The following is a 24,683-nucleotide window of genomic DNA, read 5'->3' on the forward strand; positions in this document are numbered from 1 at the left end:
ATTTTCCTCTAAAAATAGTTCTTTTCTGTCCATTTCAGATTAAGAGACAATTTCAAAACTATGACCATGAAGTACTGCAAAATATTAACTGAGCATTTGCTACATGAACTCAAACAGGATACAAAGAACAGAGGAACTCCAGTTTCTTTGAGGCAACTAATTAAACTTAAAATAATTGAACTTGGTGTATAAAGTAAATCAAAATCAAAATCAGAATTAAAGTATCATGTCATTAATGGAAAAATGTATAATCCCACCACCAAATTTTTTGTCATAATAAATAGAAACAGATCTTAGCAGAAGAAACTCACTGGCATCTAAGAGACACCACAAGGAAACTGGAGAGTAATATGAAAAAAAAAAATATATAAGGATGATCATGCATGTGGCATCTATTAGATGTCGAAAAATTACGCTTTCATGATTACATAAAAAATCAGTATCAATATTTAAAGAAAACTGGTTGGGAATGTTATATGGAAGGATTTGATCCCTCTAAAATTTAGAATAACAGAAGTGACATATGAGATGCTACGCAACTGCAAAGAGCCAAAATGAATACTTTAATATTTTCTGTAATTTTTTGTTTACTTTTAGGCGTCATATAAATGTCATCATATTTTTTAAAGTTATACAAAGCTTTATTTTTAAATGATTATGCTTACAAGAAAACGAGAAACTCAATTTTCTCCCAATTCTGCCCTTCTCTGCTCTTCACTGTCACTGCTCTTCTCTAGCAGCAATGACTAAAAATTTTTAACATAATTTACATTTCAAAAATGTTAATATCTGTTATTCCCATAACTTGAAATTACTGAATTAAACAAGGTTCAAGATCAGATCTTTATCTGGAATCAGCACCTCGAAGAAAATGTTATCTGTTTTCCACCTGCTGGTTCATTGTGACTTGAGTATCCTGTCAAAGAAGAAAAGACTCATGTTAGCATATTATATCCATGAGTGTACTTTCATCTTCAAATACAGTTTCAAACCATCACAACATTCATTTCTTCACTTCATCTGAATTATTGAAAAAAAAATAACTTTTGGCTAGACCAGGGGTAGGAAACTCATGGCTTCAAACATGCAAAACTACAGCTCTCATTTGTATGTTTAACTAAAGTAAAAAAAAAAAATAAAAAATATATTTTCTCTCAATTATTGATATAATTAAGCATAAACACAAAAAAAAATATAAAATACCAGTCATATTCTGTTCTGTTGGTTATCATTTTATTTCTATTTGAATAATTCTGTATGATATGTTATAGCCAAAACAAAATTTACCTGTTTTTTTAGCTTTTTGTCAATTTGGCTTTTGGCTCAAAAAAAAAAAAAAAAAAAACGTTCACACCCCTGGGCTAGACCTTTATCCAAAATTAAAACACATTTTAAATGATTTTTGATCATCAGATTATTTAGTCTGTAATTAATAGTGAATTAAAAAATGTGCCTAATAAATCATTACTTACATTCTATCATTTTCTCCAATCATATATCAGCATGAAAGAATGGAGTTTGGGGAAGCTTTACTCAATGTTGGGGGTGTGATGCCCCCACATAAACTCTGTTCATCTACACAAAAGGGGACAGTACCAAACTAGACTTCATATGAATTCACCTGTCAGGCACACAGCTTCATCTAATTAATGAGATAATTAACATTATTAGAATACCACTTAATGGAAATCAAGACCCACTCAATGGTGAATTAACTATTGACAACAGTTGAAACTACTTACTTGTCAACTACATAGTGTTACCAAATGGATAATTTGGTGCATGCTTTTACAGATTGAACAGAGAAAATTCATGTTGGTTATGTCTATTTCAATTCTGCTGTTGCATGTTTTGAATTGGCAACTTAACAAATTTGCTACTGTGAATGTTCAAAGAAATCCCTGTAAACTGTGACTACAGTTCTGGTGTATGATTAAGTCTTAGGACCAGCAGAAGTGACCATGACAATGTCAGTATCTAATTCATTTGCTGTTCCCAATGGAGGAGATTCGTCACCCTGAATATATGAATACCTGTATGTCTACAAAACATGGTCACAGCATTGTAAAACTTTATCTAGCTGCAGGTAGCAACAAAGGAACTTATGACAATGCTGTCCTGTCTATACAATTCAGTTGGTTCCTTCACTCCTACAGTAGTATGAGTGAATGAACCAACTTTTTTTTCTTTCATCAGTAACCTAGTTCTTGGATGATTTTAGTAGATACAAAAAAAACTCCACAAAGTTTTCATAAGATGAAATAATGTCTATACTCGTTCTACAAGTTCTAAATGTGAGTTAATCCCATAACGAATTAAAACAAATCTGGCTAATGCATGCTTTTGAATGTTCATTTCTTATTTGGTGCCCATTAATTCTGTTGAAACTTTTCAGTGTCCTGGTCAGGGTTAACACCCTTTTGCTGCCCTTAGACTTTCCATTTCAGCTTAAGGTGTCAGTGTAACCACTAGATTTTCCAGTGTCTCTTCAAAGTGCCACACAACATAAAATTAAATAAATCAATAAATTTTCTGTTTATGCTTTAAGACAACAGAAGGCCAAAGAATTCACAAGGTAGAGAGAATACAAGAAATTGCACCGCAATTAGCAGTCATGGCCTTTAGAAAACTCTGGTTGCTCAAAGCACGTATACTTATGCACCCTCGTGCTTGACCACTCTGCTACAGTGGCCTATTCTATCACTTGATAACTGTGGTCAAGTCAAGTGTGGGAGTTAACTAAATTGTTAAATAGCTTAACCTCATGACTACACTGGGACATCTTGTGATCAAACATCACTGAGGCAATATCTGCTTGTGATCAAAAGGACAAGCAAATTTTTCTTTTTAATGCATCAGCACATTGGCATGGGCAATACCAATATATGCACAAGGTTAGTACTTTAAAAATGTTGGGACAGCCACAAGAAAAAATCACATGCATAAACTCCATAGATAGATTATTATTATTATTAGTCATAAGGTGCAAGGAAGCCTGAGGCTTATGCTGCACCAGCTGAAAAAAAATTTCTGTTTTACCCTGTGAGAGAGAGAGAGAACAAGAATCAGAAGTAGAAGGGAATCACCAAGAAAGATGATATCCAGCTCAGGACCCTGCGTGTACCAAGTCCATGCTCACCAGATGTGAGCCTCTGGGGTTAAATTTTGATTGTGAGAGAGAGACAATCCACATAACAAATTTCTACCTCCCTTTCAAACATGGCTGGAGAGAGTTTATAGCAGTCCATTTGTCCTCTATGTAATCTACATTACACCAAAATCAGTATGTTGAATGTAAAAAATTTTCTCAAGGCTGTGTTGTATTTATCTCATTCATCAAACAGAAGTTCACATAAATAGATAATCTTGTATCTGATTTTAGGATAAACCTATAGTCGTATTGATTTTGAAAGTCATGAGCTGCATTAGGTCAATAGCACATTTGGCGCTGGTGAAAGAATCAACCATAAAATTCAGAGGCTGTTGATATCTTGTATCCCATTTAATAAAAACAAATTAGTTAATGTATACAGCATGTTATATTTCAGGCACATTCAATTTTTATTTCTTGAACTGACTTTCTTTTTCAGTGATTAACAGAAATGAAAAGTAAATAAGTAATTATCATATGACAAATTAATTAATAATTGGTTAACTAATAATATATAAAAGTAATTGCTTTTATTTCACTGCACATATCTCACAACATAATATTCATTCCAACTTTGTAATTACTGCATGTGAAGTGCAAGATGTATTTGAGGCTCTATGATTTAATAAATTAAACAGTTGTAGTATGCTGTCAATGCTTTCATAATGCTGTTTGCTTATTTCTTCCTGGATTTTAATAACAAATGAAGTATAATACCTACTTAATGTTTCTTCTCTGATTAATAAAATATTGGACAGCCTTCAGAAGGAAGATATAATAAGCAAACAATAATAATTCACAACTTATACATTTAGTCAAACTGATAAAAAAAAAAAAAAAACAGAGCAAAAAAGCAATGACTTTTATATCCAAAAAACAGATACATTTAATTTCTGCTCATTCACTATATCACTCATTCATTCCTTCAACCAGAATATGACAACAAGCATAACATCTAGGTCTTCAGGTACAATATACAGTACACAGATAACTTATATGACAAGTATGAAATATGAAATGATAATTGTTGGATTCCTATTTTTTTGATTTTAAAGACATTGATTTTAACGACTTAACCAACCTTTTTTGGCTAGAGGCCAAAAACAGATAAAATTCTGAAGGCTGTGGGGCTCATGGGTTGGGTCACAAGACCAGTAGCTTACCATTAATTACACATTTTTTGAAATAGAATTTAACTTTAGTTCTTCTTCTTCTTCTTCTCCATGTGCCATCTTCTAACAGAGGTTGACAACTGCCACGGCAAATGTCTCTCGGTCTCTGGTAACTCTGAACAGCTGCTCGGTGTTCAGTCCTGTCCAATTTGTGAATATTAGCCGTGGAATTGCATATTTCTTGTTCTGCATTAGGTATCTGAGATACACAGTTTTTCTTTTCTTTGCACCCTTCAGCAATTCACGGGTTTTTCCAATTCTCTGCAGGACTCTCTTATTAGTTACTCTTGCTGTCCATGGTATCTTCAACATTCTTCTGTATCTTTGGTTATCTATTTTCAAATTTAGTTTAATTAAATGTGATTAAAAGATCCACCAATTATTACATAATACTAATAACATCCCTATTATATGGTTATAACAATATTGATAAATTCTGAGGAAGATACAAAAAATGTGAAAGCGACATAGAAAAATCAAATATCATTAAAAGGGATATTTTCAAAAGTCAGTGTGAAATTATATTTTTGTGACGTGCAACTGCTCTACTCTAAACATGCATGTTGAACAGTGATGCTTTCCTATTCTAGACAAGTGAACTAATCTTGGGGGACACGTAACACTTGAAGTCTGCCTAGTGGCCATGGACTGCACAGTGTGCCCCCTGAGCTACAATATACAGTATATAGAAAGCATATGTGATATGTATTAAAAAAATAATAATAAAATTTTTATTTATTAAAAAAATAATAATATTATTAATAATAATAAAATTGCCAGATATCTATTTATCCAATGATGATGAAATGTGGCATGACTTGACAAATCATTGTAAAAGACCCAAATATAAAACTTCATGAAATTTCATCCACTGGGAGTAGGGTTATTATATGCAGATGGAGGATATGGTAAAGACAATAAGCACTTATGCATATATGTGCAAAAAACTGCCTAAAAAGCACCTACTCTAAACATGCATGTTGAACAGTGATGCTTTCCTATTCTAGACAAGTGAACTAATTAATGTCTTCTAACACTCTGTTATTCCCTCCCCAGGTGGCAAAATGTCTACTGTGTTAAAGTTTCAAAAGATAAAGGCTCAATAGCAATAATCTCTTGATTTAAATTTGTAACTTTGATATCAAAAAAAAAAAAAAAAAAAGTTATTGTAGACATCACTGGTACCTATACATTTTCAATAGCAAAGTTAAAGACAGTAATCATCCTGTAACTTACTTTTGATATTGCATTCAGTATAGGTTTCTTTCATTTTTTTTTTTTTTTTTGGAAATGGTTCCAAAAAAGGAGTGAAGGAAGTTCCCCTCCTCTATTCCTGATTATTTGCTTACAGCAAAATGTTTAACAATGTGATAAATGTCTAAAATCTTTTACTCATCATGCACACAACACAAGGTGTGCAGACATGCCCATTACAGGTATAACTAATAATGGACCTTGTTCTTAACCATAAGAAAGAATAAAATATATGTGAAAACTCTGTGCTAATACTCGTACTTTCTTGAACTTTAGTTTAAGATGTGAAAGCACTTGCTTGTTGCAACTTTGTTTCCTTATCCTCTAATACACAGGTCATCTAAAAATTCATTCATTCATTCTTTTCCCCGGTATTCATCAATACCAAAAAACAAAGCAACTGAGACCACATCTTTTATTGTAAAAATAAAAGATGCAAGGGATTATAATTAGTAGTGACATATGACACCAGAAAGCAAGCTTATAAAGCATCAGAGAGAAAAAAAAAAACCCAACTGACCTTGCTGAAAAAGCCATTTCAAATTAGAAAAAAGTGTTGGCTAAGGTAAAGAAAGCCAACACGAGAATGATGAGAAATGTCTGATAACTTACACAGAAAATTAGTTTCCCGGCACCAGACTCTAGTGCTACTCGCTCGGTAAATAGACGGTAGGCATCATCGGTCTGGAGCCGAAGTCGAAAAGGATATATTAATTGACAGGTAGGCGTGGCAAACGATGAAATGATTAGTGGTCTTTGGTTGGCATTATAATGTTATTGATGAGTAAAGAACGGTGCATAATAGTTTTGTGATGAACGGTAAACAGGTAATAGTAGCAATGAATCTTTTAAAGATGGAAGAAATTCGTAAGCAAAATAAAACGTTGATTTTTTTTGATGAAAACTAAGTTAATAAAAGTTTTGTTCCATTCATTTTTATGTTCTTCATTATGTTTTTTTTTCTCATTATTAAAAGCAGATTTTTGGAGTTCATGAGTGTTTTAACTATATTGTTGATTTAGGTTTGGTTATGAAAAAATTATGAAATACATAATTCGTGACCTAACCTTAAACGTTAGGTTAGGAAAAGAAAGAAATATTCTTTATATATATATATATATATATATATTTATAATTATTGATAAAAAATAAAGAAAGAAAGTTAAAACGACAATAACTGTAACTAATATGTAAATAATATTTATGAGTCAATGCAGTTGCAAGCAATCATGCAATACACCCATAATGTTTATAATATTAAGGATAATATAAAGAACCATTAGAATAAGCAGATCAATCCAATAATAATACCATCAAGGACCTAAGAAAACACAAAAAAAAAAAAAAATAAAAAATAAATATATATATATTATCGCTTTTTACCGACAATCTAGATGACTTCAACTGGGGCCAACCACCCAGAATGAAGGCAAAAAACGACAAGAGGTTCTCTGTTTCTGTGATGATCAATATATGCTAAGTAATTTAAATCTAAACCAAATATAAACCAGTATAGGCCAAATGTAAATCGAATATAAATAAATAAATGATGATAATAAAAGTTTAGAAATATTAGAAATATTAGAATCAAAGGTAAGAAATATAATTAAAGTATAAATGTAAGCATATATTAATCATCGTTGACCCGACAGAGAACATAATTTAATGATTAAAATAAGATTAAATATATAATACATACTACATATTGACCGTATCTAGGACATAATGTAATAGTCGTCAAAATAATATGTGGTGCCCCCTATGTGATGGATACGGTAAAAATAAACAATTAAATTAACGCATAGAGAAACATGCAGATAGTAAGAAGAAAAACTAAAGGAGTAGGAATAATAGAACCTGAACTCCACAAAGGCGAAAAATAGTGGTATAGATAAGAAATAGTTTCTCCTACGTCCTCGGATTGCCCTAATAATTTCGGAGAAATAAAAATAAAGAGTGTAGGACAGTTTAAAGACATTACAAGATATAAGTTGTGGCTCGGGTATGCCCGGGATCACAAACCCGTTCCTATAGTAGGACCCTGAGCTGAATTTGCATGTTATCTCAGCGTGAACTTAAGTAAATTTAAATGAATTTAACTATATATTAACTATATATTAAAAAAAAAAAAAAAAAAAAACTGGCTGCTTATTCTAATGGTTCTTTATATTATCCTTAATATTATATATATATATATCTATAATCCAAAAATTAAATAGAGAGATAAAATTAAAAAATATATATATTAAAAATAAATAAGAAAAAAATAGTAGAAAAGCTAACATCAGTGGCAGCAGAAAAGCACAATCCACTACATGTTGCTTATAAATAAGCTAAATTAAAATAGAATAATTGCCAGTAGCATGGCAAACCAGTAGAGTGAAAATGAACTAACAATAACAGAAAAACATAGGGGGGAAATAAAGAAGGAGAAGATAGGGTTGAAGCAACGTTCCTAAAATAATTTAGAAAATTAAGCCAATTAAAAGAAATTTAGCGGCGCTCCCTAGTAGGCACTTTTTCCGAATTATGTGAAATCTCACTAAGATGGAAACGTAGACTAACATTACATGACCAAATAATTAATAAAATAAAATAAAATAGACCGACCATTATGCGGAGCAATATGGCCTTAGTTGCTAATGCTCCTAAAAACCAACCAAAAAAAAAAACCAACCGACCATTATGCTCCATCTCGACAGAGGACCACGAGGCCAATAATAGTCAGAGAATCATTGCATTTCGAACACTAAACAAATCCATGCAATGACAGAATGATACTACGATCAAACTGCCGATGCAACAGATTTGCATAGCGGTGGTCCATAGCCTAATTTGTTTCTATATATTTTCAGTTCAACTATTGTTTTATCAGTGGTGTGGTTTGGCCATGCGAGTACTAGGCTTTCTGTTTTATTATTTTTCGCTGCATAAGGGCCACCGCTATGCAAATCTATTGCATCGGTGGTTTGATCTTAGCATCATTCCGTCATTGCATAGATTTGTTTAGCTTTCGAAATGCAGTGATTCCCTGACTATTATTGGCCTCGTGGTCCTCTGTCGAGATGGAGCATAATGGTCAGTCTATTTTATTTTATTTTATTAATTATTTGGTCATGTAATGTTGTTAGTCTACGTTTCCACCTTAGTGAGATTTCACATAATTCGGAAACGGGTGAGAGCGCCTACTAGAGAGCGCCGCTAAATTTCTTTTAATTGGATTAATTTTCTAAATTATTTTAGGAACGTTGCTTCAACACTACCCTCTCCTTTATTCCCCCTCTATATTTTTCTGTTATTGTTATTTTATTTGGTTCAGTTCATTTTCACTCTACTGGTTTGCCATGCTACTGGCAATTATTCTATTTTAATTTAGCTTATATATATATATATATATATATATATATATATATATATATATAGTGAATAGCTATTGAGGTGTTGATTGATGTTACGATACGTGTGTATCTGCACAAGTGTCTTTAAAAATAAAAGTACAGTAATAAAAAATTAATATTTTGTTAATAAACAATTTATGCGCTAGGCCACCCATGATTGTAAAGAAAGGAAAGTTAGGTTATCCCCTCCATTTCGGGATTGGTTCAAGCTCCCATGGGATTCAAGTGAAGGTAACCTGACCTTTTTTTATCATTACGGAAAGCGTTCATTAGGGCAAGTTACCATTGAGGCAAGTGACCATTAGTGCTTCTGAGTGATACTAAACCGATGTTATCATGTGTTGTGTTGTGTTCATGCACCAATCAACACATCGTTTGCCATGCCTACCTATCAATCAATATATCGTTCTTGACTTCTGCTCCAGACCAATAACACCTACTGTCTGTTTACCAAGCGAGCAGTGCTAGAGTGCCGTATCGGGAAACTAATTTTCGATGTAAGTTATCCGTCGTTCTTGTGTTGGCTTTCTTTACCTTCGCCAAAATGTTAACTCTCAATCTGATAAATTCAAAGCCATGATTGTGGAATTTTGTTCTGGTGTTTATATTAGATGAATAATTAATGTTTACTCTCCCTACTCTACCAATTAGGATTCTTAAATACACTAAGTCTTAATTGTTTATACAGTAATGTCGGAAGTGTCGTCAATAATATGAGTGAATTTGAACTGCTCGTTAGGACAAATAACGCTGACATAGTAGGGCTTACGGAAACATGGTGCCACCCGGAGATAGGGGATGACGAGTTTCAATATGGTATGTACAATGTATTTAGGAAGGGTAGGGAAGATAGAAGGGGTGGTGGGGTAATGCTTCTTATCAAAAGCAGCCTGAGTGCGATGAAAGCTTTCCCATATCCAGACGTTTTGCATGCTAGTATAGAATCTGTATAGTGTAAAATAGTTGCAAAAAAGCAAAGGTATAATGAGAGTGGGAGTAATCTACAGGCCACGTGATTGTGAAGATTATGATGAGAGCCTCTACATGCAAATGGAATGGGCAAGTAAGCGTGAATGTCTTATTATGGGTGATTTTAATTTGCCTCTAACTGATTGGAGCAAATGGAAGGGAAACTCCACATGGGGGACAATATTTTTAAATCAACTAGATGATTTCTATTTGTATCAACATGTCAGGGAAAGTACTAGGGAAAAGAATACTCTAGACCTCATCATCACCCATGAACCAGATGACATAATAGGGCTGACAGTACAGGAACAAGTAGCAGGAAGTGATCACAGAGTTCTACGGTGGATGATGAAGAGAGGTAGCGGTAGTTAAAGGCAAAGGAATGGGGTTATAATTTCAGGAAAGGAAATTACAATGCCTTATGGTGCTACATGGTCTCTATTAACTGGATAGATATCTCACAGAGAGAAAATACAATTGAATTATGGTATACCTTTAAGACATTAATCACAGAAGCCTTGAATGCTTATACACATTAAAAAATTTACTCCACGAGGAGGATTCCAAGTTGGATGAATAATGAAGTTTCCAGATTACTTGATCAGAAAAAGAGGGCATGGGAAAAGTTACAGAGCAATAAAAAGTATCGAAGCCTATAACAGCTATAAATTGATCTGTAATAGTGCCACAGAAAAGGTTAGGCTGGCAAAAGCAGATTATGAGAAATCGCTGGCAAAAAGAGCAAAGGGGGGGGGAATAAGGAATTCTTCACATATATAAATGCAAAGAAGAGAAGGACAAACCAGATCGGACCCTTATGTAATGGACGTGGGATAGTATTAGATATCCCCAGCTGAACTCAACAGTTACTTTGCAGAAGAAAAACCCTTCACTTCAATGAGAAATTCTGGGAGTGAAGTTGAAAAAAATGTAATTAATAATGTTGAAATTTCACATGTTTATTTAATGAAAAAAATTGAGCCTACAGTCCAGTAAGGCTCCTGGGGTTGATGGCATATACCCTGTAATCTTAAGGGAGGCGGCAAGTGAGAGCATTGAACCATTGAGGCTAATTATGCGAGCATCACTGGACTCAGGAGTAATTCCGCTGGATCGGAAAAGTGCCAATGTATCTCCAATACATAAGGGTGGTACTAAGAGTGAAGTGGGAAATTATCGGTCAGTTAGTCTAATGTCAGTAGTATGGAAAATCATGGAGACAATGATCAAAGTTGGAATTCTGGATCATTTAGATAGAAATGGAATTCTGAAGGGTACTCAGCATGGTTTTGTAAAGGGAAAATCATGTTTAACTAATCTGGTTAGCCATTTTGACAGGGTCACTCAAGAGCTGGACTTTGGGAATAATTTCGACATTGTTTATTTTGATTCCAGCAAAGCATTTGACTCAGTCTCACATGAGCGGTTACTTTATAAGCTGGAATAGGTTGGAATCACAGGGAAAACCCTTAGATGGATAGCTGGATGGCTTCAGGGCAGGAGGCAGAGGGCTGCGATAAATGGTTATTCCTCAGATTGGGTTGATGTAAGAAGTGGGGTTCCCGAAGGATCAGTATTAGGACCACTGTTGTTTTTGATTTTCATAAATGACATCGATAAAGGGATAGAGGGTGTGATGTCTAAATTTGCAGATAATGTAAAGATTGGTAGAGTAGTTAATGATCGCCGCCAAGCAGAACTTCTTCAGAACGACCTAGATAGACTTCAGGGATGGTCAGAAAAATGGCAGCTGTGCTTTAATCCAGCAAAGTGTAAGGTATTGCACCTGGGGAACAGTAACCCCAAAATCACATATACACTTGGCAGAGTTGAACTAAAGCCGATAGTGGAGGAAAGGGACTTGGGTGTTACGATATGGTCAGACATGAAGTTCTCTTAGCATTGTAGACAGGTTGCAAGAAAGGCCCATGGTGTCCCATTGATGATTTATCGAACAATAGCTAGTAGAGATTAGGACATCATAAGCCCATTATATAAGGCTATTGTTAGACCACACTTGGAATATTGTGTTCAGTTATGGAGACTGCACCTAAAGAAAGACATTGTGCTTCTTGAAAGTGTCCAGAGACAGATAACTGCTCTGGTGAGTTCGGCAAAAGGGTATCCATATGAGGAAAGACTTAGAATATGTGGGTTGCAGAGCTTGGAAACTAGGCACCTTAGAGGAGACTTGATTGAGGTGTTTAAGGCTCTGAGAGGCATAAGCAAAATGAATAAGGATGAAATTTTCACGGTTATAAATGATTCTAGAATTAGGGGTCATAATTTCAAGTTACAGGAGGAGTTGTTTAGACTGGATTGCAGGAAGTTTTATTTTAGCCAGTGAGTTATAAATTACTGGAATAAGTTACTTACATGGGTGGTAGAGGCTGACAGTTTGGGGAAATTCAAAGGTCAGCTGGATGGTCAAGTGTTTACCTACAGGAGGAGGTAAACACTTAGGTTGTCCATTTCCTTTTCTCTTATTTATTAATTATTATTATACAGGGTGTTTCAGTTAAACGTTTCAGAACTTCTAAGACTGGTAGGGTACATCCTGACAACTCGAAATCATATAGCAATGTGGGGTCGGAAATGCTTTCCTGAAGCGGTATTGTACACAGAAGTCGTCGTGCGACGTCGTGCAGCACAGATTCGATTTTCGGTCAATGAATGGGCCGGTATTATGGGAGATCACCTCATCGGACCTTACCTGTTACCGTGTCGTCTAACCGGACCTATCTACTTGATCTTTCTGCAGCAAGTATTGCCACAACTTTTGAGAGATGAACAGATTTCTGCATCGACGCAACAGACAATGTGGTTCCAACACGATGGAGCCCCTGCCCATTATAGCGGAGATGTTCGTAACTACCTGGATGTCACATTTGGTCAACAGTGGATCGGACGTGGTGGTCCCGTGCGTTGGCCTGCTCGGTCACCCGACCTATCATGTCTTGATTTTTATTTCTGGGGTCATATGAAATCGCTAGTTTATGACACCCCTGTTGACAATGCTGAGGAGCTGGTTGCAAGAATCGCAGTAACTGCCGAAGAAATTCGAAATTCGCCTGGAGTATTCCAGAATGTTCTGGATGTCCATGCATCGGAGATGTGAGGCGTGCATTGTAGCACGTGGAAGAAACTTCGAACACTTACTTTAATCCCTGTACCTTTTGCTTCTTTTCATGTATTATTAAAATGATTTCTCACTTACAGTCTCTTTTCTTTATGGTGCTTCTGTGTACAACACCGCTTCAGGAAAGCATTTCCGACCCCACATTGCTATATGATTTCGAGTTGTCAGGATGTACCCTACCCCTCTTAGAAGTTCTGAAACGTTTAACTGAAACACCCTGTATATATTTTTTAAAATTTTCTTCTTCTTATTATTATTATTATTTTATTCTTATCATTTTATTTTTTTTTGTTATTTTATTATTATTATCATTTTATTTTATTATTATATTTTTTTTATTATTATATTTTATTTTTTTTGGCAGGTGCAGCATAAGCCATAGGCTTCCTTGCACCATGTGGCCATTGCTAATACTAATATAGTTTCTCTCATGGATTACTCTTAATGCTAATTTAAAAGTATATACAATAATTATTGAGAACTTAACCTCTCCATTCCTTCCTCTTTACAACAACTTAAGAATTTAGAATGTTTGATGCCTAAGGCACAGTCCAAACTGTTCTACGCCCTCATGTGGTCAAATTTCTGACCTCTTATTTGCTAAGTTGTTGTAACAACATAGTAAGTAAGTAGGGTTTAAGTGCATCAGTGACTTAGACCATATTGCACTGTATGTATTATATGTCTGCACAAGTGAGTGTTCATGGGCCAATTTGCATGTTGTGTGGGCTGAAAAACCTGGAATAACTTAACAGGAAGGTAGGGGCCACACTCCCTTTGCCTGAGAGTGGCTAATTACAGCTCTGATTGAAGAAGCTTTTAGAAATTTCTCCAGTCTACAACTAGACTCAAACCCAGACCACTTCAAATGAGTGACAAATGGCAAAACCACTATACTGTCACAAGGACTCTTATGGAATTGTATGTTCAGTTACGCTACAAAGACTTTTGACCTAATTTTATGCTTTAATCATTATCATCTCATCTTCACATTTAATATATTGAAAATTCATTCATCCTTTCCTTTGTGATAAGGAGGGTAATCATAACTAGGCATGTATTTTGCCTACACTGCTTAATATTAATATGCCTCTTAAACTTTTAGCTATCTTTCCTTGCATCTACTTTGACTTCCCAACTGATCTTGCCATCTTCCTTCTTTCTGCCTGGCTTGCCTCTATTATAACAAATTCCACTTTGAAAATGGCTAAAATTTCTAACATCACCATGTTATGGTGAAATTCTGAGCTTGCTGAAGCATTCAGAAAAAAACAGGGTGAAGGTAAAGAAAGCCAACACAAGAACCATGGGAAACTTTAGTAAACTTATACTGGACAAACGTTTCCCACTACTGCAGTTTCTCCCTGCATTCTCAGTAAACAGATGGTGCGTGTCATCGGTAGTGGTATTAGAAATCGATAACGATGTATTGATTAGTTTTTTCTCATTATTAAAAGCAGATTATTGGAGTTCATGAGCATAATGCCTTCGCAGCTGAATTTACTTAAGGGTACATCTCCCAGACTGCCTCAGTCTTAGGGTGTTTATCTCCCCTTCCTGCTGTTTTAAAATAGGAAAATGACTTCTAAAGACGGTGCGTGTTATCAGTAGTGGCAGTAGAAGTCGTTTTCCTATCAGGTTAAATCACTGAGAAGGGGAATAAACACCCTAAGACTGAGGCAGTCTGGAGGGTGTACCCGTTGATGAAAGGCTCAGAATTTGGCAAAAACAACATGAATCCATGGACCTGTCATGTCTGACTACTACTGCACAAGGTGGTGGGGGCAGTGTTATGGTGTGGGGAATGTTTTCTTGGCACACGTTGGGTCCATTGATGCCCACAGATTCACGTCTGACTGCCACATCGCATATAAACATCATTGCTGACCAAGTGCATCCATTCATGTTGACAGTTTATCCTCAGTCAGATGATTACTTCCAGCTGGATAATGTGCCGGTGCACAAAGCCCGAATCACTATGGAATGGTTCCAGGACCACAACGACTTTTCTTTGCTGCAGTGGCCCACTCAGTCTGTGGATCTTAATCCTATTGAACATCTTTGGGATGAGCTGGAAAGGGCTGTTCACTGCAGGCCTACACCTCCGTCAAATCTAAAGAAACTGCGTGACACACTCATGTCTGCAAGGAACTCCATTCCTGCACAACACTTTCAGGATCTTGTTCAATCCATGACCAGACAAATTCAGGCTGTTTTGAAGGCTAAACACGCTACTAGGTAGGTGTACCTAATAAAGTGGCAACACAGTGTATGTGTGTGTGTGTGTGTGTATATATATATATATATATATATATATATATATTTTTTTTTTTATTATTATTATTTATTTATTTTTTTTTTGATATACTGCATTTTGTATGTATTATAGCCCAGTAATGTATTTTCCCAGTTATTTAATGTTTCTATATATGCACTTTAACTGGTTATTACATTTATAACTTTAATATTTGTTTGTTTTATTGGTATGTTCATAGTCCTGAAAACACCTATCAAGTTAATTTCATTATTATTATGGCATTTCATATTGATCCCTCATTATTTCACAATGATAAAAAGTACAAAACTGAAACCCCCCACAAAATTCTTGCACTGGAATAGGTGCCACACACACACACACACACACACACACACACACACACACACACACACACACACACACACACAGTCGATTCCGGTTATTTGGGACACATCGGGACTAGTGCATTTTTGCCCGATTAAGCGGCTGCCCCAATTATCCGAAGTTTCACATAAATAGTTAAAAATACAATGAACCCCCGCTTTACAATGGGTTCACTATACGATCAAATCACGTTACAATGGACTCACCATAGTAAAATACCGTTCACTATACGATGTGTAGTAAGTGCCGGTCATTGTGATCACATTTGTGAATTGGATTTTAATTCTATTAAACAGTGATTCTATTAGCAAAAATAGGAGGAATATTATTCACAGGCTATAAAAGTAAAGGTATATTAAGCACAAATTTACCCTTTATTACCTTACCAATTAAAAAATTAAATGATAGGTGAAAATCGGAAGAATATACGTGATAATAGGAATAATTAATACGTACTGTAATATGTACATAATAACTAGTCGACATTTCTATTCACTGACATTTGTGGGTGGGGGTTAAAATTTAAAACAGTAAAAAGATAAGCAATCAATAACAAAGAACATGGCACACACAAATTGCAAGTAACACGGTACGTACAAGTGAGAACGGAGTAATAAGTTACGAAGCTTTAAAAATAGCAATGAAGAGAAGGTTCTGAAAATAAAATTTTTTATATGATTGAAGATTCCAGGTTAGTGTAAACACATTTCACATAACCCACAGAGTTTCAGCTGTCGGTATTATCGCAAATTCAATAAGATCGAGTTTACTATCCATTTATGATAAATTGCACTAACAGAAAAGCCCAATAAACAGGTGACTGCTAATTGTTTATATTGTTTAATGGTTGTGACCTCCAGAAATCCGATCAAACCACATGGTACAGTCGCAGACAATCATAGGGTAATCTCCAGTGCTGTGGTCTCCTGTCCCGATTAAACAGCATGTTGTCCCAATTAAGCGAAGTAAACCCGGACAGTTACCTATTTTCTCGATTGGGTTCTGTTTTTTAAGATTTGCCCCAAATAAACGGCTGCCCTGATTAACCGGTGGCCCAAATAACCAGAATCCACTGTATTTTTTTTTTTTTTTTTTTTATATATATACTGCATTTTGTATTTTCCAGTAATGTATTTTCCCTATTATTTAATGTTTCTATATATATGCACCTTAACTGGTTATTACATTTATAACTTTAATATTTGTTTGTTTTAATACTACTGATATGTTCATGGTCCTGAAAACACCTATCAAGTATCAAGTTAATTTCATTATTATTATGGCATTTCATATTGATCCCTCATTATTTCACAATGATAAAAAGTACAAAACTGAAACCCCCCACAAAATTCTTGCACTGGAATAGGTGCTATATATGCTTGGCACACTCAGGGTCCTGAGCTGGATATCATCATTCTTCTCTTTCTTGGTGATTCCCTTCTCTCTCTCTCTTTCTCAGGGTAACTCAATTTTTTTTTTTTTGCCTGGTGCAGCAAAAGCCTGAGGCTTCCTTGCACCATATGGCTAATAATGATGATAATATATATATATATACAGGGTGTCTCAAAAATATTGGTACAAACGTTTAGGGGAGGTAGGTAACATCTAAAGGAATGTGAATCGCATAGGAACCCATAACCGGAAACGTCACCGTAAGTCGGTACACGGCGCTTTTCATCAGTTCGCGAGAGGGAAAATTTCTGGTTTACCCATTCAAGCAGTAGTCGCCGCACGAAGAGCATGCATCGATATACGAACTGTGAGCTGGCAGACATGCACCTAGTGTATGGATTAGCAGAGGGCCCACACTGTGTGCATCCCCATGCGGCACAACATCGCTTCGCAATAAATGTGTGGGCAGGTATGGTCGGTGACTGCTTAGTCAGCCTATACCTGTTACCATCCCGCATGAACGCCGCTAAATATCGGATCTTTCTTGAACAAGTTCTACCAGGGTTACTTGACGATGTTCCAGCAAATGTGAGACGCAACATTTGGTTTCAACATGACGGGGCGCCTGCCCATTATGGAAGGTGTGTTCATGACCATTTGAACAAGCGTTTTGGGTATCGATGGATTGGCCGGGGTGGACCTGTTGCCTGGCCCCCACGCTCACCTGATTTATCGAGCCTTGATTTCTTTCTGTTGGGGGGGGGGGCCTCAAATCTATCGTGTATGAATCGCCTGTGGAGACTGAAATTGATCTCGTGGCGAGACTCGTCTGCGCTGCTGCTACTGTCAAAGAAACTCCAGGTGTGCTCGATCGTGTCCGCCAATCCATGCTACGTCGGTGTCACGCATGCATCACATCTCATGGTGGAACCTTCGAGCATCTGTTGTAACATCATGAAATGCATCCATCTCGTACTCCATTCTTAATATTATGTCAAATAAATGTTTGCCACTAATTACTGTCTTGTGTCATTTCTGCTTCTTGTGCCTCTGCTACTACTTTCCCGTGACGTTTCAGGTTATGGGTTCTTATGCGATTCACATTCCTTTAGATGTTACCTACCTCCCCTAAACGTTTGTACCAATATTTTTGAGACACCCTGTATATATTTTTATATATATATATATATATATATATTTTTTTTTTTGATATACTGCATTTTGTATGTATTATAGCCCAGTAATGTATTTTCCCTATTATTTAATGTTTCTATATATGCGCCAAATTGGTTATTACATTTATAACTTTAATATTTGTTTGTTTTAATACTACTGGTATGTAATGGACTGTATATTAGCCCTGTAAATTATTTTTATGTTCTCTGTAAGCTCTTCTTGCCTTTGCTTTCCAGGTATGTACAGGTGGATATCTGTTAATTACTCATATATGTCAATTACTCTGGTATGTGAAATATGAAGGGAAAGTGCCCTAAGATGACACTGTTAAAATTCATTTGTACTTGCATTTCTAAAACATGACATCAAAAAATCTCTGCTATCAGTTTTATTAATGTGGTCAATCCTATCATCAAACCAGAAAGTGGACTAAAACAAGATTCCAAAGCAGAATCTAGAAATGTAACCAATCTATATACTAGTACAGGTAGTTCTCGACTTTACGAGTTAATTCGTTCCTAGGGCGCGCTCATAAAGCGAAAACTCGTAATGCGGGAATTTATTTCCCGTAGACATAATGTTAAAAATAGAGGTTACGTTATCAACAATGAAATATAAGTACAGGTAGTTCTCAACTTTATGAGTTAATTCGTTCCTAGCGCGCGCTCGTAAAGTGAGAATTTATTTCCCACAGACATAATGTTAAAAATAGGGGTTACATTATCAACAATGAAATTAGTTAGCTAATTAGTTTATGTTTAAACAATGATTGATTTGTCCAAAGAAATGAAAATGTAGCCTGCAAAATCAAGCAAATTATAATAATAGAGAAATTACTTATGACTTACAAATGTTAAAGAATGTTTATTCTTCATCATCATCGACTAAATGCACACTCGTTGACCACTCGTTGGTTTGTTGCACAAGGAGGTGTCTTCTTCAGAAATGTTTCAAGAGGCATTTGTTTCCAAGATAATTTTCTCTTTTAATTATAAATTTCACGATTACATGCATAAGCATTTCTTAACGGCACACGCAAATTGCAACTAACACGATTCGCGTGGAGTAACAAGTTTACGAAACTTTAAAAAAAAAAAAAAGGAATGAAGAGAAGATTCTGAAAATTTATGTTCTTTATACGATTGAATATTTCAGTAAAGGGGAAACACATTTCACCATAATAATGTAAAAAACCACACAATTCCAGCTATCAGTATTTTCGCAAATGCAACAAGATCGAGTTTACTACCAGTTTATAACTGCTTGCAGTAACAAAAAAGCACAAACCAGAAAGTGCAAATTGTTTTTGTTTTATGGTCATAACCTTCAGAAATGTGCTTTAGAAAAATATCACAAAGGCGTTTAAAAGTGATTCTTATAACGGAACATATGATAATGATGAAAGTGTAGTGCATTTTAATGATTTGAATTGGTAACTATATACAATTTACAAACCATGCTCACGACCTTTTATATGGCCTTAAGGTCACACTCGTGACCTTAAAAATGACATTTTAGAGAGATAAATAGGTTAGTTATACAATGAAAATTTCAACTTGCGAGATCTTGAAACAAATTACCAAAAAACAATGTGTTGGGTTCACATTACGATGGTGTCTCTGGAACTGATTAATATCGTAAAGCGGGGTATTGTATAGCTACGCACGTGGTTTGAAATGTGGTATTTATGAATGGTTAACATTCATTTTTTGCAATTAATGTTCATATTTTCGATTTTGTTGATTGGGAAAAAAAACTCGTAACCCCGGGAACTCGTAAAGCGAGAACTGCCTGTAATTACATTAGAATTCTTTTGATAGTTGAAAATGTAATGTTTAATATATATAATAATAGGTTAAAATGTTAAAAATCCACATGGACATGTGTTCTGGAGAAGGGGTTTGTTTGTTATTTGGTTTTTAGGAGCATTAGCAACTAAGGCCATATTGCTCTGGGGTTATGCGGTGGTCATTCCCTGACCTTTCCGCATCCTCCGTATTTGGTGGTCACGGGCTCGAACCCCGGTCTAATCATGAAGCGTGTGCTATGCACTGCTGCTCCTGCCCACCTGGGGAAGGGGTCAAGCACAAGAGTGCAGTAGCATATTTGTTTGAGTGGACCATGGTTTAAGCCTGTGTGACTGCTAAATATGGTTAATAATTGTATTCATTGTCAAAATAATTAATTGTAAACTCCTCTGACCTAGTGACATGTCAGACTATAAACAGAATATATTTTTTTAAAAGCTCAGCCTTAACACTGCACATATTAAAAAGAGGGAGGGAGGAAGGTTCACCAAACTGGAGTGAATGAACCCCTGGCTGGGCAAGAATTTCAGGGCCATCATGCAAAGTCTCAGCAAAAACAACATCTAACAATTCATTTGCATAACCAACAGACTCACCTTGGGGTTGAGTTTCTTCACTGGTTCTGTGATGATTCTGCAAAGAAAAGGGGGGAACTTTCAATGTTTATATCAAAGCTGCTATTTTTATTAAAATGAGACTTCGATTTCCTAGATGAAAATGACATTTAAAATAAAAATTTCCTTTCCATTAAATAACAATAATTAAAATAGTAAGTACCCATTTGGAGTGAGACACATCACTCCAAACATGTACAGTTTTTAACTATACCTGTTAAAATGAACACTGCCATTGTTGGGATGATTAACTCAATATTCGACAAATTAATCTTATTAAAATTTGCTCATAACTTTCTAGGCAAAAATTTGCATTTCCATTAAAAACTTTGTCCGTTAAGTTTCAATGTTAAAATTCAATTGTATTCAACTGGATAATTCCTCCCAACTAATTTGATGTTCTTCCAAAATAGTTCCAAAAGCTATTTTTACATCTTTCTTGCACTGCATCTTACTTCCAGAATAAATGAATTTATAACTATTGTTCAATTGCAGCTCATTTGCATTCACTCTTGGTTTCCGTGATACCCCTACTATTCTGATATCATATTGACCTACTTCTGTTAATTTCTTTGCCATTTAAGCTTCAGACACTGGTATCTATCTTGATGGATACCAGTGTCTGAATTGTCACACGAGTCAAAATGCAAACACTAATTTGAGGTATGAAAAGTTGCACACTCAGTAAGTTACCCCAATTAAAATTCCCAATATCAGCTATTAGAATGGAAAAAAAAAAAAAATCTCCAAGATTCTCCTTTAAAAGTTCACTCGCCAGTTACTGTGATGAAAAACTGAACATTCCCCAAATTATAAGGACTGAAAAAAGCAAACACCAATTTATATACAGAAAAGTCATATTTCTAATAAGTTCAGCCAATATTTTCCAACAATATATCCAATTAAAACACTTTTTAAGTGTTTCTGGTATTGAAAAAGCACACTCTTGGAGAGGGATGTGCTAACCTGTATAGTGTTCTAAACAAAGAGTGATGTCAATGGAAAGTGATGTCAATGGAAAGGTTCTCCTAAATAGCAATCAGACAAATGCTGGCAACCCTAGTTGATTGCCTGCTTCAACCACCTAAACACCAGCCTTGCTCTTGAAGATGAAAAGTCCCCACAAAAAATAAAAAATAAAATCCACTTATATTTATATTTAAATGTAACTTATAGCAGGAAGTCGACACAACATAATGGTAGAAATCTGAACTGAGAATGGAGATACACCAAGACAGCTGCTCAATAAATTACTGCCATAAAATTCATTTCTTCAGTTTTAAAGGAGTGAAAACTCCCATTTCAAAAGACCCATTTATTAAAATAATTAAAAGTACAGTACAGATATCCTGTGAGAAGACAGAAAATGCAAACTGTGCTAATTTCATCAAAAAAAAAAAAAAAAAAAAAACAAACCTGCACTTTTGTTTCTGTAAAGAAAAGCAACAGTCACATCATACTCACATGCGAAAAGAATTTCATGATTAATTCTGATAGGAAAAAAAAAACAAAAGAAAAAAAAACACTGCAATCACATTGGCTGTTTGTAGAAACATACAATGTTTCCTAAATGTTTCTCTCACTGGGAGCTTCAACTATATGATTAATTACTGCAATAAATAAAAAAAAAAAAAAAAAAAATATATATATATTCAAATGTAATTTTATTCAAAAGCATGCACCATCTAATTGGAGAATTAACACTCATGAACTGCATATCACACACCAAAATGACAACTTAAGCACAACAGTGAATTACTCCTAGGAAAATTAATTTTTAATTTTAATTTTATTTTTAATTAATTAAAGTAATGGTGTGAAGAATCTTTTATTTCCAAGAAAGCCTTTTCTTTTCTTGATTTATCCATCAAGATAAAATCATAAAATGCAAACAGCTAATTTAATCAGAAAACTCAAATTCATGTCTGCAAAAACAACTGAAAAAAAGAACACAAGGAAACACACATCAAAGTCTGAGCAGATTTAAACAAGAAAGAAAATACCTGATTAAATCTGATGAGAAAAATATATGCAATCATGGCTGCCCAAAAAATATTATAACTGCTCTTCATAAATATGCATATATTTTCTCACAGACAGCATTAACAATCGCAAAATAATATATAGCAAACAAATAAAAATCCTCTTCTGTTCAAAAGCTGCATGTAACAGAAATGGGTACATGCAGCTTGTTCCATTGTTAAATGGAAATGCAATCAAACATCTAATTGCAACAAAGAAAGAAAACGCGTAAGTTATGATTAAGCATAACAATGTTTTCATACACTCAACACCCAAGACTGTTGATGATGTCAAAATTTCATATCTCATCGTATTCTCTATTAATTAGATCCACAGAGTGGCACCATCTGGTAATTTAATCTTTAAATGAGAATTAAGTTTCAATCACATAGTTAAGTTTCAATTTTGCTAGCAGGGAAAAGGAAATTTTGCTAGCAGTACTCAAGGCTGTACACAGCCTTGAGTACTGTGTATAGGTCTGAAGAATTATTTTAGGAAGGATTTAGATTTGCTTGAGCATGTACAGAGAAGGGCAACAAAATTGGTGAGGGGAATGAAGGGATCCTCTTACCAAGAGAGGCTTAAGTTCTGCTCTGCAAATTGCAATGGCTGGAGACTAGGCACCTGCACGGTGTGATCTGATTTAGGTGTATAAGACCTTGAATGGGTTGAGCACGCTGAATTCTGATGGGATTGTTCCACTTGTTCAGATTACGAACCTAAGGTGGCATAAATTCAAATTAAGGAAAGATAGATGTAGAATAGATGTGCGGAAATTTGCCTTTAGCCAGCGGGTGGTTAATTGCTGGAACAAACTTCATCTGTCGTTGTGGAGGTTGATAGGTTAAATAAATTTAAGAAGGAACTGGACAAACATTTAGAGGGAATGGTTGTGTGAATTTTTTTTTTTTTTTTTTGGCTGATGCTGCATAAGCCCATACACTGCTTTCTTGCATCACATGCCACTACTACTACATGGCTGTTTTCAGAATCTTACAAACACTGCACAATAGCACTGTGGTTCACTTCTATTTCTAGTATTTCAAGAATACCAATACACTGCTGTCTACAAAAAAATTAGACAAATGTGTTGGAGAAACATAAAATTTTCACCTTTATGTTTGTAGTTAAAAAAAATATATAAAATTTCTGTCAACAACCAACACATTAGACAAAAATTGAAGTTCTAGGAAGCAAAATGACACCCTTTTACAAACCCCAAAGCAAAAGAAAAAAATGACAGAAAAGTGCAATGAAACCATTGTTCACAAAACATACCTCAAAATTTTTGCATAATGAAACTACCCCAAAATCTGCTGCCAGCCAGAGTAAAATAATCAAGATTCTGCAAGCAAACAAAGTCAACCAGTAAAGAACTCGTATATCAAACCAAATGCATAATAAGATGCATTTGATTTGATAGATGTACTCAACAACAGTGAATGCATCACAGATCACACTGCACTATCATAGCCGCCATGTTTTGGCTTTTGAAAAACCGAAGCTGTTTATTTATTATTATTAGTAGTGGCAAATAATGCAAGCAAGCAAGCTTATTCAACATCAGCCACAAAAAAAAAAAAAAAAAAAAAAAGTCAATGCTTCCCATTTCACCCATTTCATATCTAGTTCTTCCTTGAATCTATTCAAACCATCCACCTCCACAAGGCCAGATGGGAGTTTGTCCCAACAATCAGCCACCCTCTGGTTGAAGGCAGATTTCCACACATCCAACCAGCAACTATTCTTTCTCAAATTGAATTTATGTCCCTTCATATGTGTAGTCTGAACAAGAGAAGGATTCCATCAGGAGTGAGCTTACTCAATCCACTCAACGCCTTAAACACCTCAATCAGATTACCTTGCAGCCACCTAGTCTCCAAACACCACAACTTTCAAAACTGCAACCTTTTTTGGTAAAACCACTCTTTTGTTTCCCTGGGATTA

At 35.1% G+C, this 24,683-nt stretch overlaps 1 long non-coding RNA gene across 1 annotated transcript; it reads right to left on the reverse strand.

The window, feature by feature from the left end:
• Window positions 1–798: 798 nt before the first annotated feature.
• LOC150083363 (uncharacterized) lies at window positions 799–20,804 on the reverse strand. The gene is made up of 3 exons (XR_016547208.1): window positions 20,697–20,804; window positions 1,473–1,642; window positions 799–916 (listed from the first exon to the last, which is right to left on the reverse strand). It is a non-coding gene; the product is annotated as an uncharacterized LOC150083363 (long non-coding RNA).
• Between the last annotated feature and the right edge of the window lie 3,879 nt (window positions 20,805–24,683).

The sequence above is a fragment of the Mastigoproctus giganteus genome, chromosome 7, assembly GCF_048544385.1.
Source record: "Mastigoproctus giganteus isolate SK-2022 chromosome 7, ASM4854438v1, whole genome shotgun sequence".
NCBI lineage: Eukaryota > Metazoa > Arthropoda > Arachnida > Uropygi > Thelyphonidae > Mastigoproctus > Mastigoproctus giganteus.